This window comes from Salvelinus fontinalis, chromosome 2 (assembly GCF_029448725.1).
Source record: "Salvelinus fontinalis isolate EN_2023a chromosome 2, ASM2944872v1, whole genome shotgun sequence".
NCBI lineage: Eukaryota > Metazoa > Chordata > Actinopteri > Salmoniformes > Salmonidae > Salvelinus > Salvelinus fontinalis.
This window is the reverse complement of record NC_074666.1, coordinates 40,404,223-40,416,775: the sequence shown is the minus strand read 5'-3', so window position 1 is coordinate 40,416,775 and position 12,553 is coordinate 40,404,223. Positions and strand designations below refer to the sequence as shown.

At 38.5% G+C, this 12,553-nt stretch overlaps 1 protein-coding gene across 4 annotated transcripts in view; it reads left to right on the top strand.

Annotated features, from left to right (window-relative positions):
* Positions 1–12,553, top strand: part of LOC129818736 (dual specificity tyrosine-phosphorylation-regulated kinase 1A-like) — a 61,341-nt gene that overhangs the window by 34,256 nt on the left and 14,532 nt on the right. The gene's annotated exons all lie outside the window — the stretch shown is intronic.

Genomic DNA, 12,553 nt, shown 5'->3' with positions numbered 1-12,553 from the left:
AGGAACATTCAACGTCGTCTTGGTAAGCAACTCCATCGTACAGTGCATTAGAAAGTATTCAGACCCCTTCCCCTTTTCCAAATTTTTTTACTTTACAGCCTTATTCTAAAATTGATTAAATAAATAAAAAAAATCCTCACCATATACACAATACCCTATAATGACAAAGCGAAAACAGAGTTAGTAAGTTTTTTGCAAATTTATAATAAAAAATAAAACCGAAATACTGTATTTACATAAGTATTCAGACCCTTTGCTATGAGTTGAATTTGAGCTCCGGTACGTCCTGTTTCCATTGATCATCCTTGTTTCTACAACTTGAGATGTTTCTACAACTTGATTCCACATGTGGTAAATTCAATTGATTGGACATTATTTGGAAAGGCAGACCCCTGTCTATATAAAGTTTCACAGTTGACAGTGCATGTCAGCGCAAAAAACAAGCCATGAGGTCGAAGGAATTGTCTGTAGAGCTCCGAGACAGGATTGTGTCAAGGCACAGATCTGGGGAAGTGTACCAAAAAATGTCTGGACCATTGAAAGTCCCCAAGAACACAGCGGCCTCCATTATTAAATGGAAGAAGTTTGGAAACACCAAGACCCTTCCTAGAGCTGGCCACCAGGCCAAACTGAGCAATCAGGGGAGAAGGGCCTTGGTCAAGGAGGTGACCAAGAACACAATGATCACTGACATGGCTCCAGAGTTCCTCTGGGAGAATCTTCCAGAAGGACAACCATCTCTGCAGCACTCCACCAATCAGGCCTTTATGGTAGAGTTGCCAGACGGAAGCCACTCCTCTGTAAAAGGCGCATGACAGCCCGCTTGGATTTTGCCAAAAGGCACCTAAAGGACTCTGACCATGAGAAACAAGGAAACCTGGCACCATCCCTACGGTGAAGGATGGTGGTGTCAGCATCATGCTGTGGGTTTGTTTTTCAGCGGCAGGGACTGGGAGACTAGTCAGGATCGAGGGAAAGATGAATGGAGCAAAGTACAGAGAGATCCTTGATGAAAACCTGCTCCTGACCGCTCTGGACCTCAGACTAGGGCGAATGTTTACCTTCCAACAGGACAATGACCCTAAGCACACAGCCAGGACAAAGCAGGAGTGGCTTCGGGGCAAGTCTCTGAATGTCCTTGAGTGGCCCAGCCAGATCCCTAACTTGAACCCGATCGAACATCTCTGGAGAGACCTGAAAATTGATGTGCAGCAATGCTTCTCATTCAACCTAACAACGCTTGAGCGGATCTGCAGAGAAGAATGTGAGAAACTCCCCAAATACAGGTGTTCCAAACTTGTAGCATCATACCCAAGAAGGCTCGAGGCTGTAATCGCTGCCAAAGGTGATAAAAAAAAAAGAAGAAAAGTACTGAGTAAAGGGTCTGAATTAGAGGTCGACCGGTTAATCGGAATGGCCGATTTCAAGTTTTTAATAACAATCGGTAATCTGCATTTTTGGACACCGATTATGGCCGATTACATTGCACTCCACGAGGAGACTGCGTGGCAGGCTGACTACCTTTTACGCTAGTGCAGCAAGGAGCCAAGGTAAGTTGCTAGCTAGCATTAAACTTATCGTATAAAAACCTATCAATCTTAACATAATCACTAGTTAACTATCATGGTTGATGATATTACTAGTTTATCTAGCTTGTCCTGCGTTGCATATAATCGATGCGGTACCTGTTCATTTATCATCGAATCACAGCCTACTTCGCCAAATGGGTGATGATTTAACAAGCGCATTTGCGAAAAAAGCACTGTCGTTGCACCAATGTGTACCTAACCATAAACATCAATGCCTTTCTTAAAATCAATACACATGTATATATTTTTACACCTGCATATTTAGTTAATATTGCCTGCTAAGATGAATTTCTTTAAACTAGGAAAATTGTGTCACTTCTCTTGTGTTCTGTACATAATTATGACATAACGTTGACGGTTGTGCAATGTAACAGCAATATATAGACTTAGGGATGCCACCCGTTAGATAAAATACAGAACGGTTCCGTATTTCACTGAAAGAATAAACGTTTTGTTTTTGAAATGATCGTTTCCGTATTTGACCATATTAAAATGACCTAAGGCTCGTATTTCTGTGTGTTATATTATAAATCTATGATTTGATATTTGATAGAGCAGTCTGACTGAGCGGTGGTAGGCAGCAGCAGGCTCGTAAGCATTCATTCAAACAGCACTTTCCTGCATTTGCCAGCAGCTCTTCTCTGTGCTTCAAGCATTGCGCTGTTTAGGACTTCAAGCCTATCAACTCCCGAGATTAGGCTGGCAATACTATAGTGCTTTTAAGAACATCCAATAGTCAAAGGTATATGAAATACAAATGGTATAGAGATAAATAGTCCTATAATTCCTATAATAACTACAACCTAAAACTTCTTACCTGGGAATATTGAAGACTCATGTTAAAGGAACCACCAGCTTTCATATGTTCTCATGTTCTGAGCAAGGAACTTAAACGTTAGCTTTTTTACATGGCAAATATTGCACTTTTACTTTCTTCTCCAACACTTTGTTTTTGCATTATTTAAACCAAATTGAACATGTTTCATTATTTATTTGAGACTAAATAGATTTTATTGATGTATTAACTTAAAATAAAAGTGTTCATTCAGTATTATTGTCATTATTACAAAAAAAATAATATATATATATATATATATATATATATATATATATATATATATATATATATATATATATATATATATATATATATATATATATATAAATCGTCTCATTAATCGGTATCGGCTTTTTCTGGTCCTCCAATCGGTGTCGGTGTTGAAAAATCATAATCGGTCGACCTCTAGTCTGAATACTTATGTAAATGTAATATTTCAATCTTAAAAAAAACAAAAAACATTTGCAAACATTTCTTAACCTGTTTTTACTTAGTCATTATGGGCTAGTGTGTGTAGATCGATGAGGGGGAACAAGATATTTAATTCATTTTAGAATAAGGCTGTAAATTAACAAAATGTATATTTAGCCTTGTGTTTTATGTTATTGTTCTGCTGAAAGATGAATTTGTATCCCTGTGTCTGTTGGATAGGAGACTGAACCAGATTTTTACCTGTGCTTCACTCTACTCGGTTTCTTTTTATAAAAAAAAACAAAAAAAAACTCCTTAGTCCTTGCCTATGACACGTGATGGAGCCACCACCATGCTTGAAAATATGAATTGTGGTACTCGGTGATGTTGTTAGATTTGCCTCAAACATACCGCTTTGTTTTCAGGATAATGTTAATTTACTTTAGTGCCATATTGCAAACAGGATGCATGTTTTAGAGTATTTTTATTCTGTACAGGCTTCCTCCTTTTCATGCTTTGCATTGTGGAGTAACTACAATGTTGTTGATTCATCCTCAGTTTTGTCTTATAACAGCCATTAAACTCTAACTGTTTTAAAGTCACCATTTGCCTCATATTGAAATCCCTGAGCGGTTTCCTTCCTAGGAAGGACACCTGTATCTTTGTAGTGACTGGGTGTATTGATACACAATCTAAAGTGTTATTAATAACTTCACTATGCTCAAAGGGATATTCAGTGTCTGCCTTTTTTACCCATCTACCAATACGTGCCCTACTTTGCGAGGCATTGGCTGGTTTTTGTAGTTGAATATATATTTGAAATTCACTGCTCAACCGAGGGACCTTACAAATATCTATCTTTATGTGTGGGGTACAGAGATGAGGTAGTCATTCAAAAGTCAGTCAAGTCATATAGAAACAAATGTGGCAAAGCAATTAACTTTTTGTCCTGAATACAAAGTGTTATGTTTGTGGCACATCCAATACAACACATTATTGAGTATCACTCTCCATATTTTCAAGCATAGTGGTGGCTGCATCATGTTATGGGTATGCAGAGAGGACCAATGTTCCCTCTAAGCTGCGCGCGGGTGTGCAGTAGCCCAGAGACGGGACTGCCGTGCAGAGCGCAGAAGAAATATCAGCCCACAGAGAGAAGGATTAGATTGTATGTCACTCAACTTTCTACAGTTTTCTCTGTTAGTTAACACTATCAACGTTTCCCTTTACTGTGGAAATTGTGATCGAATCAATGCAATATTAGCCACTTTCAATGCAACATACAGAAACAAAATGAACTGTGCAAGAGATTGTTGTAGGCAAAATGTATCAGAGAAAGATTCTATTGTGCATGACTCAGCCCGTACTCTACACAGACCCATGCGGTATAACCAATCAGAGCTACAGTAGGCCTATATTCTAATAGACCATTGCCATATATGGATGAACTGGACTGTTTACAGCTGTGGTTGTGAGTAGATACGCTTGTCTTGAGATCAACAGAAAGAGCTGCATGTAGCCACGTGTGCACATTTTGTTCATATCCTTTGCTAGTTAATGAGTTATTAGCCCAGTTATAGATAATTTGTAGTCAGCCATATGGGAGTGATTGCTTCCTACAAGACCACAAAACGTTTACTTTTATAGACATCTTTGAAAGCCAGTCCGGTAAAGAGTTTTTTTCCTTAAAGGGGCAATGTTGTATTTTAAGACAGGCTTGAATAGACTAAGTAGCCAATAGGCAGAGGGTAGCATAATTCGTCTGATTCGCTGTAATAATGGTATGGGAATAATAAAGCATTTATTTTGTAAAGTGGTTTCTTGCATCAAACATTTTCAGTCACCTCCTCGTCTGAAGGACTGGGCCACTCAAGGACATCCTTGTTTTTAAGGACACACCTCAGATATTGCCACTCCCACCTCACCGCAACTGAGCTGATGTTACAGGTAAATGCCAACCATGCTGCAATGGTTGGAAAATGCCAAAGCGCCAGGTATTACAATCCGAAATTGCCAACTAATGTGTTTCACAATAGCGCTGCCTTAACGCTAGCCAAAAATCGAGCCCTCAGTCTAATTGTTTTAGTTAGTTGTAGTGACATAAGGAGCTCTGCAAAGCCGTCTTGCCAGAGTAAGTGAAACATATTTGAGTAGGCTTTCTACTCCTTGACATTGATTAGCTAATGGTGTGACAGAACAGCACTGCTCATCATTATTTTGGGGGCTGCAGGTAGCCTAGAGGTTAGAGGTGGACCAGTAGTGGAAAAGTTGCTGTTTCAATCCCCGGGTAGAGATGGCACAATTATTGGATAATCGTGCAACTAAGAATTACGGACAATAATCGTGAACCCAAAAATATTTGTCATCGCTTTAATACCTTAATTTTAGGAGATGGGAGAATTCAACTTTTTATTCAAGCAGCTTACCCAATAGCAGTTCGTTTTTACATGAAGTAGGTAAAATTGGTAATCATTTTACGAGAAGAACGGCACAGTTGGGAGGAAAAGCTTAATTTCCATAAGTTCCAAGCGGTCAAACCCATTATTTTTTGCGATGTGGGTGTCACCAAAGAGGTGCTGTATTCATTCTGTATGTCGTAGCAAATTTTCAAAGATGCATTACACTTTATTTTGTTTGTAAAAATTACAATTATGACAACTGTGCAATTTGCATAACAATTAATCGTTATCCAAAATTCCAGAATCGTCCCAGCCCTGACATCAGGCCTGGTGTAAAAAGTGGGAATTGATCTGGTACTTAACCTTTCTGCGCACAGATCCCGATTACGGGATCATTTCCCTAAACAACCGCTAAATTGCAGGGCGTCAAATTCAAAAATATTACTAAAAATATTTATAATCATGCAATCACAAGTGAAATATACCAAAACACAGTGTAGCTTGTTGTTAATCCACCTATCGTGTCAGATTTCGAAAATATGCTTTACAGAGAAAGAAATCCAAGCTTTTGTGAGTGTATCAATCAATGCTAGAACAGTTAGCCTTATATTAGCTTGGTTAGCTTGGTCACGAAAGTCAGAAAAGTAATAAAATTAATCGCTTACATTTGATAATCTTCGGATGTTTGCACTCACGAGACTCCCAGTTACACAGCAAATGATATTTTTGTTCGATAAATATTACTTTTTTAACCTTTCAGGAGCCTCTACCCCGGGTCCGGGAGCACCCCAACCCCCCCCCCCCCCCCCACACTGATTAGCATCGCTAGCATAGCGTCACAATTAAATAGTAGCATCTAAATATCATTAAATCACAAGTCCAAGACACCTAATGAAGGATACAGATCCTGTGAATAAAGCCACCATTTCAGATTTTTAAAATGTTTTACAGGGAAGACACAATATGTAAATCTATTAGCTAAACACGTTAGCAAAAATCACCATTTTTCTTTGTCTACCATTTTCTCTCAACACCAGTAGCTATCACCAATTCGGCTAAACTAAGATATTGATAGCCACTAACCAAGAAAAAACCTCATCAGATGACAGTCTGATAACATATTTATGGTATAGGATAGGTTTTGTTAGAAAAATGTGCATATTTCAGGTATAAATCATAGTTTGCCATTGCAGCCAGCATCACAAATCTCACCAAAGCTCCTAGAATTACTACACAGAGCAACGTGTATTACCAATTTACTCATCATAAAACATTTCTTAAAAATACACAGCACATAGCAATGGAAAGACACAGATCTTGTGAATTCAGACAACATTTCAGATTTTCTAAGTGTTTTACGGCGAAAACACAATAAATCGTTATATTAGCATACCACATATGCAAACGTTACCAGAGCATTGATTCTAGCCAAAGAGAGCGATAACGTAATCATCGCCAAAATATGTTAATATTTTCACTAACCTTCTCAGAATTCTTCAGATGACACTCCTGTAACATCATATTACAACATACATATAGAGTTTGTTCGAAAATGTGCATATTTAGCCACCAAAATCATGGTTAGACAATGACAAAAGTAGCTCAGCTGGTCAGAAAATGTCCTGCACCATATTAGACAGTGATCTAGTCTTATACATAAATACTCATAAACTTGACTAAAAAATACAGGGTGGACAGCGATTGATAGACAATTTAATTCTTAATACAATCGCGGAATTACATTTTTTAAATTATCCTTACTTTTCAATACAGGTTGCGCCAAGTGAAGCTATAGCAAACAAGATGGCGGCATAAGCGTTTAACATTTATCGACAGAAACACGATTTATCATCATAAATTGTTCTTACTATGAGCTGTTCTCCCATCAGAATCTTGGACAATGAATCCTTTCTTGGGTCTAATCTTCTTTTGGTCAAAAGATGTCCACTTGTCCGTCGAAATGCCCACTAACGTACGACCGGGACCCCGAAACGTGCCCGGAGCTTCAAAGTCTATTACAAAGCAATGCCTCAAAATCGCACTAAACGGATATAAATTGCTATAAAACGGTTTAAATTAACTACATTATGATGTCTCTAACACCTATAACAAGTAAAAAGATGACCGACGCTATATTACTGGCTAAACCAAGGCTTGGAAAAAGGCCAGTCAGATATCCTTCTTGCGTTGAGCGCAGTGTCCAAAGGAACGCTACTTCCGGTATTTGGTGATTTATAGAGCCAATGATTGCGCAATCGACTCCATTCAAATTGTCACCACTTACTGACATCTAGAGGAAGGCGTGGGCAGTGTTTGTATCTCATAGGATTAACAGAGACTTTTAAAACTGATCTGGAACCAGAGGCCAAGATGTCTAAATCTCACACACTGGGAGGAAAAGTGCTGTAGAATGAGTTCTGTTTCACTCAGAGACATAATTCAAACGGCTATAGAAACTAGAGAGTGTTTTTTATCCAATAATAACAATTAAATGCATATTGTACGAGCAAGAATTGAGTACTAGGCAGTTTAATCTGTAGAGAAAATTATGCTAATGCGAAACAGCACCCCCTATAGTTGCAAGAAGTTAACAAAAAAACTCCATTTGGGTTGCGTGGTATGTTGAGAACTACAGCCTCGTTCCGTTCGACGAAAATTCCAAAAAGTATCCGTAATGGTCGTAGAAACATGTCAAATGTTTTTTATAATCAATCCTCAGGTTGTTTTTAACAAACATAATCGATAATATTTCAACCGGACCGTAACCTATTCAATAAGAGAGAAAAGGAAAACGGAGAGCTCCCCTCTCGTGCGCAGGAACTATTCAGAGGACACCTGGCTACTTTTGGAAAATCTCGTTAAATTTTTCAAAATAAAAGCCTGAAAATATGTCTAAAGTCTGGTCACAGCCTGAGGAAGCCATTGGAAAAGGAATCTGGTTGATACCCCTTTAAATGGAAGAAAGACTGGCCTGGAAACACAGATTAAAAAATATATATATATATCACGTCCAGGTTATATTTTCTCAGGTTTTCGTCTGCAGAATCAGTTTTGTTATACTCACAGACAATATTTTGACAGTTTTGGAAACTTTGGTGTGTTTTCTATCCTAATCTGTAAATTATATGCATATTCTACGATCTGGATCTAAGAAATAGTCTGTTTACCTTGGGAACGTTATTTTTAAAAGAAATCTGACCCCTAGCGTCAAGAAGTTAAAGGACAAAAAAAGGACTAAAGTATCTACAAAAACAGATAAAAATGTATTATCGTATTGAAGGCAGAAATGCGTAAATAATGTACAAATAAATAAATGCATACATTCGTTGATGAACAGACACCAGGTTTGACTCTTAGGCTAAGTTTGTTTGTGTAATTATGAAACTCCTCTCGCGATTGATGAATCAATTAAAACTGCTTTAGCTGTAGTTTCAATTGACCTCTGGTGGACTATAGCTCAACTCCACTTTAGTTGCCACTGAACTTCGGCCCAGTTTTGAGGGAGAAGAAGACATGGCCTCACCTTTTCCGCTTTTCAGAGTGTTTTTTGCTAGATTACACCTGCCTGTCAAGAAAAAATTGGAATGCCAGTTTACTGTAAAAGCAATCGTAAATGTGCTGCCTCAGCCCGGTTGGATTTCCCAACAGCATACTCATGCTGTCTAGTAGAATCAACCAAGCAAGCTTTAAATTGTGCATTAATGTATTTTGCAGAGATTGTATTGAAGCTGTCCAAAATGCTCCCCCAGAAATACAGTAGTGTATATTGATTCTCTATTAAAAGGAACAATAGCCTAGACTAAAAGTTAATAGGAAAGTATTTCAACTGTGTATTCACCATGACTGTCTCTTTTTATTATTACATGTTTTAATGCTGTTATTCATGTGTTGTCAGAAGGAAATACATTGTGTTCTTGGATTATAAACTTAACTCAAGATTTTGTTTTCTAAATATAATTTCAATCTGATTACTAAATTCCTAATATCAGGCAAAAAAGATTCAGAATATGTCTCTCTCTTTCCCATCACGGTTGTGGTACTCGGCTCCACTCCCTTATCTTAGGTTGGACGTTTGCTAGAGCTCTGTTCTTGGAGACACTGGCTCCAGGTTCTAAACTGCTACATTCATTTCATCCAGCAAATAATGTGTTAAGAAAAAGCTTGGAAATTTGACAGTGATTTTTCCATTTCTTGTTTATTACTTGTTTTCCTATTGGACAATAGATCGGAGCTCTGCCCTAGCAACAAAAGTAGGGTATTTGCATACTGTCTTCTGATTGGGCAAGCCGGAGAAAGCACAAGCCAATCACACAGTTTCTTCTTGGTGGTAGGCTATGCTAATTAGGTACTGTTGCTGGGGTTCAGAAGGCTGGTTACTCTCTGTGATTCTGCTGCATTGTGTTGCCTGGTGAGAGACGTTGATAAATGAGTACTTAATGATCTGCAGAATTCCCACTCACTGCAGACAGACTGAGATTTTAAAATAGAACTGAGAAGATTCGATTACAGGGCTATAGGCTTGCTTTCACTGCTGAGTTGAATCAGTCAAGTAACTGATGCAACTGGAATGTCTTTGCTAATATCTGTCTTAACTACTTATTTTTCACCTTATTCCTATTACATTTTTGATTGTCAGATACATGTGTACATGCCATATAATTATTTATTTTTTTACATGTGATCAGACATCAGATTTTACTGTGTGTGAATGCTTTCAGTAGAGATCATTTGGAAAAGTGTTCAGTCAAAGCACCAATATTTTTGGGGAGAACTTGCCGAACCTCAGAAGTCCTTAAAAGTAGTCTGTGAATTAATGACAAAATAGGCTACATCTTTTTAGCTGGCTTTGATCATATTAAAAATGTAATCTTTTGTTATACACAGTGTACAAAACATTATGAACGCCTGCTGTTTCCATGAGACTGACCAGGTGAAAGCTATGATCCCTTATTGATGTAATTTCTTAAACCCACTTTAATTAGTGTTGATGAAGGGGAGGAGACAGGTTAAAGAAGGATTTTTAAGCCTGGAGACAACTGAGACATGGATGGTGAATGGGCAAGACAAAAGATTAAAGTGCCTTTGAATGGGGTACGGTAGTAGGTGCCAGGCGCACTGGTTTGTGTCAAGAACCGCAACGCTAAGGGGTTTTTCACGCTCAACAGTTTCCCATGTGTATCAAGAATGGTCCACCACCCAAAGGACATCCAGCCAACTTGAGAACTGTGAGAAGCATTGGAGTCAACATGGGAAGCATTGGCATCAACATGGGCCACCATTCCTGTGGAACGCTTTTAACACCTTGTGTTCTTAATGTTTTGTATACTCAGTGTATATGTGTAATGTAATTCTACTCGTAACTCAAGCCTGTATTTAAAGCTATATTTCTTAGTCAACCCAGCAGTAGAGCCCCGCCACTGTCCCAGAGATCGACACAATTGTTTTAAGCATATTTGAAAGCTATAGGTGTATGCCAACAAATGCATAAACAGTAATGCAATTTTATATTTTGGGTTATCATAGGGTAAGACAGTTGTACTAAGGTTGTGGCGTGGGGGCATATGTAGTTCATTTAAATGACCATTACACAAAAGAAAGTATCCCAGATTGTGCCTTCAATGACTGCTAAATAACACTGACGGGTTTACCAAGAAAAACTTCCAAAAGGACAAATTTGAGGCAGGAAGTGGAGCCATCAACAAAAAAAGCAGAGATCGATTTATTTTAGCTCACTTCAAATCAAACGTTATTTGTCACATGCGCCGAATACAACACCTTAACGTGAAATGCTTACTTACAAGCCCTTAACCAACAATGCAGTTCAAGAAATGGAGTTAAGAAAATATTTACTAAATAAACTACTGTAAAAATAAAAATGAACACAAAATGACTTAACAATAAAGAGGCATAATAACAGGGGGTACCGGTACCGAGTCAATGTGCGGGGTTACAGGTTAGTCAAGGTAAATTGTACATGTAGGTAAGGGTGAAGTGACTATGCATAAATAATAAACAAAGAGTAGCAGCAGTGTAAATAGTCCGGGTGGCCATCTGATTAATTGTTCAGCAGTCTTATACCGCTTGCCGTGCGGTAGCAGAGAGAACAGTCTATTGCTTGGGTGACTGGAATCTTTTTTGGGCCGTTTTTTGGGGCCTTCCTCTGAAACCCCCTAGAAAATAGGTACTGGATGGAAGGAAGCTTGGCCCGGTGATGTATTGGGCCGTACGCACTACCATAGGCCACATAATATCTGCATAACTTGCCACCTTCTCATCGTAGATTTGCAGACAGCGGTTTAGTATTACAGGTGTTTAGTGCCCGTTCATGTCAATCAAAGTTAAATATTTACGGGATATTACAGTGATGGATCTACGGTTTGATAATGATTTTAACCTTATCATGAATATTTGTGCAATATGCTTTCTGAGTAATGACTACATCTCACTCAATCAAGTAGCTTTCCAACAGAATAGTGCTTGGTGTGAACATTTCTTCATATTACCCCAACCACATTGTTAACTTTTTTGTGTAAGCAAATAAAAAAATGCTAACTAGCGATAATGCTAAAAATTAGCATAGACGCTAGCTGCCCGTTTTTAGGCCACCCCTAACACAGTCATTGATTGTACTCTTCAGTTACATAATTTTTAAGGCCCCTTTACACACCAAAAAGTTAACAATATGGTTGGGGTAATATGAAGCAATGTTCACACCAAGCACTATTCTGTTCGAAAGCTACTTAGTTGCATGAGATGTGATTTGATTTTGATTTTGTAGTCATTAGTCAAAGGATATTGCCTACTTGATAAAAGCTTGACCTTTTTTACATCTGCTTTCACTTTTTGAAACGCTGCCTCGATCTTTCATTTTGAATATTTTGGCAGTTTTTTAAGTTCCTTGACTACAGCAACAGGGAAACTGAACAGTAATTGCAGCAGCAGGGATTAGAAAAATATAATCCAGAGTGATGCGTTGAAAGATGACGTTACCCAGGGATTTAAGAGGAAAGGTGATGTCCGATTGCTATTTATGACAGCAGCTCGTTGTGCTCGCTTTTTGCCTCTCTCTCTCTCTCTCTCTCTCTCTCTCTCTCTCTCTCTCTCTCTCTCTCTCTCTCTCTCTCTCTCTCTCTGCCTCTCTCTCTCTGCCTCTCTCTCTCTGCCTCTCTCTCTCTCTCTCTCTCTCTGCCTCTCTCTCTCTCTCTCTCTCTCTCTCTCTCTCTCTCTCTCTCTCTCTCTGCTTTTCTCTCTCTCGGCCTCTCTCTCTCTCGGCTACGCTGCCAGAGCAGCTTTTGGGAATGAGTTGTGTGTGTGGT